Here is an 11335-nt window from a genome sequence, read left to right as displayed (position 1 = left end):
TGAGATGGAGTATCATTCTATCACCCAGGTCGGAGTGCAGTGGTATGATCTCAGCTCACTGCAACCTCCGCCTCCCAGGTTCAAGTGATTCTCCTGCCTCAGCCTCCTGAGTAGCTGGGATTACAGACATGCACCACCACACCTGGCTAATTTTTGTATTTTTAGTAGAGATGGGGTTGCACTGTGTTGGCCAGGTTGGTCTCGAACTCCTGACCTCAGGTGATCCACCCACCTTGACCTCCCAAAGTGCTGGGATTACATGCGTGAGCCACCATGGCCAAAATGAGTATTTGAAAAATATTATCCTGCATCATAAGTAAGTTGAATAACTGCATCATAAGTAAGTTGAAGCCATGGGAACTGAGAGAGCAGGTTGTTTCTAAAGAGAAATTATCCCAAGAAAAGAAGCAAAAAGTGAGAAAGAATTAAGAGATGAATGGGAACATTATTTTATTAGAAAATCAGTGACGGCCGGGCGCGGTGGCTCAAGCCTGTAATCCCAGCACTTTGGGAGGCCGAGACGGGCGGATCACGAGGTCAGGAGATCAAGACCATCCTGGCTAACATGGTGAAACCCCGTCTCTACTAAAAATACAAAAAAAAAAAAACTAGCCGGGCGAGGTGGCGGGCGCCTGTAGTCCCAGCTACTCCAGAGGCTGAGGCAGGAGAATGGCATAAACCCGGGAGGCAGAGCTTGCAGTGAGCTGAGATCCGGCCACTGCACTCCAGTCCGGGCTACAGAGCGAGACTCCGCCTCAAAAAAAAAAAAAAAGAAAAGAAAATCAGTGACCATTCCTACCTTTATGACCCATGTCCCACCAGTGTTTGCTTGATAGGAATTTTTAGGGGTGAGGTACATTGCTGTCTTACTACTTTATATCTGAATAACGGGTGTGCCTGATTTCTAGCACATTAATGGATTTTATAACTCAATAAATTATAGGCAGTCAATAAATTTTTATTAAATGAGTGAATGATAAAAAGCAGTGGACATAACTGGAACTATTAAAGCAGCATGGGGCTATATGAGCAGGAGGAGTTTCATAAGATCAAGATTAAAAATTAATTTGATATATATGCTTTTTGCTCAAGTGGTGTTTACAAGTCTTGGGGACCAGTACACATATATTAGAGAATGTATTCATTAAGACGTCTCAGCCAGGCACTAAACTGTTGACACAGAAAGAAAAAAAAAAAAAAAAACCTACAAAACAACTCCACAGAGCGGTGTTAAAAATATTGGACTTTCATCCCTTGACTGGAGCTATTACTATAGCGTCAAGCTGACCTGCAATATGGATCACTGAGATCAAAGGCTATAAATTATAATGCTTGCCTTTAAAAAAGCAAATTCAACCCTGAATGTCATAGTTAGCTACTTTCAACTGGAAGCTACAACATGGATTTATGGAATCTGTCTTGGTTTCTGTTCTTGGATGCTCTTCTCATGATTTCTGGCTTGGTAAGTAAACAATATATAGAAAACAATTTAAAAATTTTGGGACAGTTGATATTGATTGTCAAAAAAACAACTGTTTGTTAATTTTTTGTTCTTTATACATCTTGAAATGTTGATCTCAAATGAGTGTTTCCTCTTGGAGAGTAGAGGTGGGCAGGGTGTAGGGGGTGACAAATAGCCACACCAGAGTGGAGACGTTTGACATAAAGTTATGTTTTCCTTTTAGTTTCATCATTGTGTAACAAGTTTTCTTTTGATGAGATTATAAATTTGAATTTTGAAAATCATTCCATTTTTACTGCTGAATGAAATGCAGATTGCTGGACAGTTAACTTGAGACATGAATGAGTGTCACAGGCACTGTCAGTGCTTACAAAGTTTTGTAACATGGTATTTCTCTTCTGCTTCTTCATCAATTCAGACTAATCCTTCTACAATTTGGACTAATCTTTTCTATGAAGTAGTTTGTGTCACAAACCAACCCAAGGTTTTAAATGAAGTTTCAAATGGCTGGTGGAAAACCTTCAGTTGTTATTTTAAAATAACAATTATTATATTGGGGTGATATTCAATGAATAGGAACTAGAGCATTGCAAAAAAAAGATACTGATGAATACATGTTAAACTGTAATTAGGAATAAATCCTTGATCATTTTATTCTATAGGTGCCCTGGCATTCCTCTGTGAGTGTATGCCTGTGTGTGGTTATAGTGTGAAACATGCAAAGCACTTGTTAATGTCAAAAATGATGGTAATCTTTCATCCAGTTCATTCCCACGTTTTGTTAAACACTCCAAATGATTCTAATATTTAGATACGTAAGCTGTATTTGAATAAAATTGTAATTTACACTTTTGTGACAATTTATTACAGCTCACAATGTGCTTTCTTTCACATTATATACTGTAATCCTCACAATACCCGGGCAAAGCAGGTACTGACCATATTTTATAGATAGTTTGAGTACTTGGAAGGTGAACTGAATTACCCTTAGTTAGTAGAACCAGTAACATAACCCAGACAGTCCTATGAGCTTTTTTATTTAATTACACTAAGACATTTCTCAGGTTTACTTAGTTTTTTTTTTCTTTGGACATGTAGTCTGAGTTTCATTGACCATTTGTGGAGAATCTATTTTCAGAAAAAAAAATTAATCACAAAATGTACTCTTTTTTTTCTTAAATATTTGTATTGTCTTTGAAGGCAGAATTATTCTGGGAGAAACATGAATGTAAAATAACTTGATTAATGAGTCATGAATAAAATTTCTTTTTAAAGAATTGTTATAAATTACAATATTATTTCAACATTGAGAATAAATTATTAGCTTTTTCAAACATCGCTCTATGAATGCTTTAGAAAATCATGTGTGAAGTGAGCACTTATTTGAGAGCTAGAGTCTTATGTTCTGCCTTTTCCCCCCATTTTTTTGAAGTTGGTTTCTTGTTTCCTTCACCTTCAAATTGATTTAACAGGCAGTTTCATTTTCTATACGAAATGAGAAGACCCTTTGGTCAAAAAGTCATCTTAGACTTCAATTTAGCCATCCTAAATACATGTCAGGAAATAATCCATAATATTAATGACAAAACAACAAATGGTTAGATATAAACCGAATCCAAGAAGACCATTCATGGGCATTATAATAATATATTTTGTTTATGTGTTTATTTCCCAGTCAACTCCAGAAAACTTTGGTGAGTCTATTTCGAGTTTTGCTCTAGGCTATAGAGAACCTAGGACGTATTTAATGCTAAATATCATACATAATTACATATGCATAATTGATGCATAATTGCGTTGAACTTTGATCTAACATTGGATTCTTTTGATTTATGGAGCGACATTTTATTGTCCATGTTCCAAGGTTCATATGCCCAGCAGAGAAATAGATGGTGGTATAGGAAAGGCCAAGCACAGTGACTGACACACAGACATCCCATAAATGCTTGCTGTTATGTTTTTGTTATTTTGTGTCAAATCAGACGGACCCAGTAATAACAGTCTACTCAGTATTCACTTGCATACTCAGAGATTTGGCCATATTATATACACCTTTGCAACTTAAAATAGTAATTCAAGTTTAACTTAAGAATTTTGCTTGAAAGTTCCAAGGTATACTACTAGCAAGTGATATACATGTATGAGTAGATTGGGCTAGTTTGACCAAATTTAATCATTTGTTTCCTATTTAATCTAGTCTTCTAGTCTTTCAAATTAAGCTTAATAACATATGGAGCGACCAATTTCTTATTCCTGAAGTCATTTGACATTCAAGGAAAGTCAATAGGACAGAATACATACATAAAAGCTCTTTGGAGCCCAACCTGGCTCATAGGAGATTCTTAATCAATCAATCAATCAATCAATCAATCAATCAATGTATATTGAGTCTGAATCTAGTAGTAACTTACTTGAGGCCAAAAGAAACTCACTTAGTTCTGATTATATAAATGATAAAGGTTTTCTCCTTTTATAAACATAATGTTCAATTTTTGTTGTTGTTGTTGTTGTTGTTTTAATCAAAGATGTAGATGGCGGAATGGACCAGGACATATTTGATATCAATGAAGGTTTGTGGATTTTTTTTTTACATAATCTCTTAAGTAGAGAGTTTGAATCCAATTTGCTAACATGAATTTTTATCTTTACTCTTAGGTTTGGGACTGGATTTTTTTGAGGGTGACATCAGACTTGATAGAGTGAGTTGAAACAGTATAAGGAAGAATCTTCCATTAACCACTGCAAGCCAAGTTCAGAGTAATTAAGAAAGATTAGACAGCATGAATTTTGTTAAGCCCATGGCGACACATTTATTCAATGAATATGTTATATTCAAAGAAATGCATATAATTGTGTCTTCATCTTTCGTTACTCAGATTTCTGTGTGGTTCAAACCACCATAACTCATTACATATGTCTTAGTCTTACTGATTTGATTGATTTTCATCATTGGAGTAATATGACATTTTCATTTTAAAATAGGACCTCACAGATTCAATCTAGTGGAAGCAAAATTAAACTGAATTTGTAAACATCTTCAATGAATCAGGCTTTTTACCACAAAAAAAATAGATTTTGTGACTTCTACCCTGGCCTTAGCTAAAAATTGCCAAGTTAAGACCCTCCCAAACCTATTCATAAAGAGTGCTGATTTCATCTAAGTCATCATGCCACACAGATAAACACAGGTACCTTGCATGTAGATTAGGGGGACTAAAAAGTTCATTATCATAAAAGCACTATTTTTTTCAGTGTTCTCTCACAGAATGGAAATAAGCACTATTTTTCAAAAGACAAGATATAGTTTATTGTCCACTAGATTGAAAAATATTAAGAAACTTACTACTTACTATCCCTTTTGGTGATGATAGAGAGAAACCAGGATGCTTGTTTAGGAATGTGTTTATAACATGTTATTATACTGGAGAGTATATAAACTTGAAAAAAAGAAAGAAGATTTGATTTGATAAGAGCTATCATAATTTAAAATATGTACACCATATGACCTAGAAATTATCCAGTAGATCTTTTCGTGTAAAATTCTGCTCTTCCTTCCAACACAGTCCTGAGTCACTCCCTTAATTCCTATGTCATAAGCATCAACATCCCTCACTGTCCTCCCACCCTCGGGAAACAGAGCTGCAGTGTTCCAGGCTTAGTCCTGAGCCTACTCTTCTATCTGTACTCTCTCTTGATCTCACCTTGGTCCAGGGATTTAAATGTCATCTCCATGCCAGTTAATCCAAAGGCATATCTCTGGTCCTCTCCTTTCCCTGAGCTCCAGACTGGTCTATCCAAGTGCTAATTTGCCAGCTCCACTTGAATGTCTACAAGACATCTCAGACCTAAGGTGTCCTCTGATCATGTGAACCCTGACCTTCCCCCCAAACTGTTCCTCCCCACTCTCCTCTCTTCATAAAGTCATCCTCACAACCTGACTCTACTCAACTGAACACGTAAAAACTTCGAGTCACCTTTGCTTCTCTTCTCTCCTTCACTCCCCATCCAGTCCATGAGCAAGTTCTGTCATTTCTAGCTCTAACACGCACTGCAAGTTGTCTACTTTTCTCCATCACTCTAATTCAGGCCCCATCATCTCTTGCCTGGTTTTTTCCATTAGCCTCCTAATTTATCTTTCTATTTCAGATATGTTTCCCCTGTAATCTTTTCTACCCTGTTACTTGTCCTTATCTCTCACAGCAAAGTCATTTTTCAAACAGGCAGTGACTTCATTTCACCTCCTGGCTTGAAACTCTTCCATAGTTACCTATGGGTTTAGAATCATCTCCGGATTTAGCCCTAGCCTTCCAAGCCTAGCATGACTTAGCTCCTGCTTCTCTGCTCCCCTCTCCCTTCCCCTCTCCTCTCTTTTCCTCTCCTCTTATCTCATCCATGTTTTCTCTTAACTCATTATGCTACTGGTCTCAACACATATTCAAAACATACCAGGCATATTCCCACCTCAGAAGCAGAATAACTAATGTTCCCTCTGCCTGAAACCACCTTCCCAGGACCCCTTTCAACGCTGGTTCTTCTTGCGATCCTATTTCCCCTTAAATGTCATCCCTTCAGAGGGGCCTGTCCTGATCACTCCATCTCATGTACTCCCTCATCCCTCTTCCCTTGTTCACATCTCTCTTTCTAATTTCCTCCCTATTGCATTCATCCTACTTAAACATATATTTTTTTCATACTGTTTCTCTCCTCCACTAGATATAAGCTCCATGAAGCCAGGGACCTTTATTACCGAGGAATCTCTATTCTCTAGGACAATATTCAATTTGTTGACTGGGTAAATACATTAGTAAAATATTATTCATTTTCCATTACACAGTTTAAAATCCTTTAAACATTTTTGAAAACTTTGGCCCAGCTCATGTGTGACTTTTTCTGATATTGTGATATCCAGATTATCAAGGTCTTGCTATCACTGTTTTCTTGCATATTTTTAATCTTTAAGTGTGGGAAACTAAGCTATAAATCTACCAATATTTGTAGTTCAGTTTTCCAACAGCTATTTTTTGCATTATTCCTTCTTCAACTATATTAACAAAATTAATGATAGAAATTAGTAATTTCTTCCTAGAAACTTTGTTATATTATGATAAAAGTAGGGCTACACACACACACACACACACACACAGTTTGTGTGAACTGGGAGAGCTTTAAAATTCATTTATTTCTAGATTAACTACTGATTGTTTCCTAAGTGTTTGCCTTATTCGTTTAAGTAGCCCTTTTGCATTTATTTTTGACAGGCACAAATTAGAAATTCCATCATTGGAGAAAACTATAGATGGCCTCATACCATTCCATATGTTCTAGAAGATAGCTTGGGTTAGTATGCGCTTTGGAGTATTCACAACTAATGTATGTTTCTGATAAAATATGATTACAATGTTTCAAAGGGTGGGCTTATGTAGTCTTTAAGGTTTTGTTTGATTTGCTCCTTTGTGTGGCTATGTACATTTACTTTGAAAAAAATAAGCAAGGCCGGGCGCGGTGGCTCAAGCCTGTAATCCCAGCACTTTGGGAGGCCGAGACGGGCGGATCACGAGGTCAGGAGATCGAGACCATCCTGGCTAACCCGGTGAAACCCCGTCTCTACTAAAAATACAAAAAACTAGCCAGGCAAGGTGGTGGGTGCCTGTAGTCCCAGCTACTCGGGAGGCTGAGGCAGGAGAATGGCGTGAACACAGGAGGCGGAGCTTGCAGTGAGTTGAGATCTGGCCACTGCACTCCAGCCTGGGCGACAGAGTGAGACTCTGTCTCAAAAAAAAAAAAAAAAAAAAAGAAAAAAGAAAAAAATAAGCAAAATGAACAATGAACGTAACCTAAATGATTCTGTCTGAAATATTTAGTGTCTTGACCAATACAGCAATGCATTCAACCAACAGTTATGGAGCGCCTACTCTGTTATGCTAGGGACATAACGATTAGGGAGCCAGTCTTTTTTTTTGTGGGGGAGGGGCTCTGCATCATATATTCATTGAACCAGTGCAAAAACATCTTTTGGGGAGCAGGCCAGGCCAGGGTCCCGGGAGGATACTGGGGGTGCGGTGGGGGTGAAACATGGAAGAAGAGGGCCTTGCTTCCTCTTCCCATGGCAGGTATGCCCCCTTCTCCTGGAGTCTGGATCCCTGGTGAGTGGGGCCACCGACTGACTGTCCGGCGCCTGTCCCTCTCTATCCCTGCAAGTTCGGGGAAGAAGAGTCCTTGGCAGCCCGGGGCTGGGAGCCCAGGTCCTCTGGTGACCCCACTGGCTCGGGCTCCGTGGCCTTGGGCTCCTCGGCCTTATCCCTGTTTCTACTGGCCTCCTGGAGCTGGTGTCACTGCGTCACCTCGGCTTTCAGATTCTCCAAGTCTTTGTGACTGAGAGGAATGAAGAGGATGCCACTGATGCCTTTGAACTGCTCCAAGATGCTGGCCATGCCGGGGGCTGTGAAGTTGAGGGGCAGGATGTTGTTGCTGGAGCCATTGCGGTAGATCTCATTCATGGCGCTCCGCAGGACCACGGCTGGCTGGGTCAGGCATTTGAGGTACTCGGAGCTCTCCTTGGTCTTCTCCTGGTCCTCGTCCAGCTGAGTATTAACGGAGGGTGTGCAGCCCTTCCTTCTGGTGCTGCAGGGCCCACCGGAACTCAGCTTTGCTCTCATAGACCCAGGCGATGAGGTGGTGGCCAAGGCCACCTTGAGGGCCTTGGGTCCGTGGTACTTGGTGCTGACGGCCAGCGCGTTGTCCAGGAAGCGTGGCGACAGGTGGTACTCCATCACCCTGTGCAGCACCCGCTCGATGTCCAGCACGCCACCTCGGGGTGTCTTCCCCAAGCACCAGCAGCGTGAGGTAGCCGGCGCCCCGCAGCAGGCTCAGGGCCGGAGGCAGCTGCCTGCTGGTGAAGCAGTGCAGGGCCAGGTGCATGTTTTCCTGGATGGTGTTGGGGTGCTCGATGCCCGCCACCCGCACGCTCATCAGCACTGCCTCCTGCTGGCTTCTCAGGGCCTCTGCGTACTCGCCCATGATGTAGTGGAGGCAGGTGAGGAGGCGCAGGCAGGCGCAGATCTCCACGTGCACTGCTCCCCACACTTTGCTAAACAGGTGCAGGGCCTGATTGATGGGCTCACAGGGAGTCAGTCTTTATTTTAAAGCAGTGGTTTCCCTGTGATCAATTATACATATGACAAAACGCATAAACAACTAAACAGAACTTGAAGAACTGGCATTGTTTTATCAACATTTTATTTTGCCAGGTCAGGAACTTCAACAACAATCTAACATGATAAAAGAGCTTTTATCATCCTCTTTTCATACAATAAATAATGTTATTAGTTTAGTATTAAAATGTTAAAAAGTCAGAAGAATCAAATCCAAAACTAAGGGCAGCTTTTCTATAGAAGAACTTAAATGTGTTGCAAAGCTCTAAACATGGTCTTCATTTTATCTATGGACTAGTGACAATGATGTCACTGACCAGCATTAGTGTAGAAATTGCTGTTTGGGAAAAGTTTGAGTAAAAGCCCTGCTACAGTTTTTAAATTTTCTTTTTCTTTTTCTTTCTTTCTTTTTTTTTTTTTTTGAGACAGAGTCTTGCTCTGGAATGCAGTGGCACGATCTCAGGCTGGAGTGCAGTGGCAAAGTCTTGGCTCACTGTAACTTCTACCTCCCAGGTTTCAGCAATTCTCCTGCTTCAGCTTCCTGAGTAGCTGGGATTACAGGCATGTGCTAGGACACCTGGCTAATTTTTGTATTTTTAGTAGGGACGGGCTTTCACCATGTTGGCCAGGCTGGTCTCGAATTCCTGGCCTCAAGTGATTTGCCTGCCTCGGCTTCCCAAAGTGCTGGGATTACAGGTATGAGCCACTGCACCCAGCCTGTTATAGTTTTTTTTTAAATTTCAACTTTTATTTTAGATTCAGGGGGTAAGTGTGCAGGTTTGTTACATGGGTGTGTTGCATGATGCTGAGGTTAGGGGTACAAATGAACCCATGACCCAGGAGTTGAGAATAGCACCCAATAGGTGGCTTCTCCAACCCCTTCTCCCTTCCTTTCCCCTCTTGTAGTCCCTAGTGTCTTTTGTTCTCATCTTTACATCCACGTGTATGTAATATTTAGCTCCCACTTATGGGAAAACATATGGTATTTGAAAACCCTGCTATTTTCCTTAAAGATCATGCATTTCAGTGGAGATTCACATAAAAGTGAATTATGATAGAATGGAATAAACATGATTAGTGATATGTTCAAAGAGCTATGGGAGCACATCAGAGGGGCATTAAACTCAACCTGGATAGAAAAGCATATGCATTATAAGCAGAGGACACTATATAGCAGGACTGCCACAAAGGTTGTGTAACTTGTACGCTATACAACTGACATGACCTCCTAGAGCTGGTGCAGCCATGCCACCTCGGCTTTCAGATTCTGCAAGACTTTTTGACTGAGAGGAATGAATGAAGAATGCCATTAATGATGTAGAGCTGCTTCAAGAGGCTGCTCTCAGGTGGCTGGGCCAGGAAACAAGTGGAGCCAATACCAGGTTTACGTTCTTGCTGTTCACCAGGAGGCATTTGTTTCTTTGTGTGAAAGTGCTGTTCACCCATCTGGCCGGCCAGCAACTGCAGCACCTGCTCAGATGTAGTGCCTCTTTCTAATCTGCACACAGGCACCATGTGGGCTAGTGTGGCCTCTGATAACAAGGGAAGGGTGCTTTAGCCAAATGCACCATGATCCGATAAGGTTTGAAGAAGGGAGAAAACTCTGAGCTGGAATTTAGATTGAGAGTGGGGAGACAAGAAGTTGAGCAGGTAGGCAGAACCCAGGTGGGAAAGGACTTGGGTCTTTCCTGTGTTAAAGAACTTGTTGTGTATACTAATAACATGGAGCCACCAAAAGTATTATTGTGGCAGTGATTGTTAAAATTGCAGTTTAAAATAATCACTTGGGTTGAAGTATAGAAGATGTGTCGTTAGTGGGGTAAAAAGAAGGTAGGGAGACCAGTTGGAAGACCAGTGAGGAAATTCAGAGAAAGAATTAAGAGATTCCCAATCAAGACTTTCTCAATGGGGATAGACAAGAGTGGATAAATCTAAAAGCTATTTGGGAGGCATTTGTTAGACTTACTGATTGACTGTAAGAGGTCAAAAAGAAGGTGGGTAAAGGTAATGAGATTCTAGTGCTCAGGATTGAGTCCTGGGTAGCTGAGTGGATGGTAATGTCTTTAACAAGAATGGAGAATTTAACCTTGAGGAGCATGAGACAGAGAAGTGTGGTGGAAATTAGTTTTTGGCATGCAGAATTTGAAATGTATCAGAGTCACTGTGGTGGAGATACCAAATAAAGCGTTGGTATATGACCTGGTCATTCAAGATCGAGAAATATTTGGGAGTTATTAGGATGTAAGAGATGGTTGAAGCCATGAGTATGGATGAGCATTTCACACAGTGCCTTGCATAGAACAGGTGCTCCATAGATAACTGGATTTTATTGATTTATCCTGGAAGGTTGTGTTGAATAAGTAAGAAGATGATCGAGAATGAAACTCAGTGCCATTTTTTGGAACTGGTATAGAAAGAAGATCTGGTGGAAGTTATTGAGAAGGGGGAATTGGCCAGAAACATAGATGAAAAACTAACAGTAGGGTAGGAAAAGCCAGGGCAGGAGTAGTTAGCAGGGTTGGAAGCCATAAAGAGCACAGGGAGCATGAGGAGAGAAAGAGGTTGATTGACTTTTGGAATCAGGAACCTGAAAGATTTTGAATATATATGTTTTTCGGTTTAGTCTTTTTGATAAAAAATTTTTTAAGTTCTTTTAATTCTCCTTCCTTCCTTCCTTCCTTCCTTCCTTCCTTCCTTCCTTCCTTCCTTCCTTCCTTCCTTC

The 11335-nt window shown here is 40.5% G+C and overlaps 1 protein-coding gene and 1 pseudogene across 3 annotated transcripts in view; one reads left to right on the top strand and one right to left on the bottom strand.

The window, feature by feature from the left end:
* Positions 1-7647: 7647 nt before the first annotated feature.
* On the bottom strand, positions 7648-10059 carry LOC111539599 (annotated as a pseudogene).
* Positions 10060-10242: 183 nt separating this feature from the next.
* MEP1B (meprin A subunit beta) overlaps positions 10243-11335 on the top strand; it is a 21643-nt gene continuing 20550 nt past the window's right edge. For all 3 annotated transcript variants that reach the window (XM_023207484.1, XM_023207488.1, XM_023207485.1), the window contains exon 1: positions 10243-10263. The gene's annotated coding sequence lies outside the window, so the exon portion shown is untranslated. The remainder of the gene's footprint in view (positions 10264-11335) is intronic.

The sequence above is a fragment of the Piliocolobus tephrosceles genome, chromosome 18 (assembly GCF_002776525.5).
Source record: "Piliocolobus tephrosceles isolate RC106 chromosome 18, ASM277652v3, whole genome shotgun sequence".
Lineage (NCBI taxonomy): Eukaryota > Metazoa > Chordata > Mammalia > Primates > Cercopithecidae > Piliocolobus > Piliocolobus tephrosceles.
Note: the sequence above shows the minus strand (reverse complement) of the source record. Positions and strands in the feature narration are given on the sequence as shown.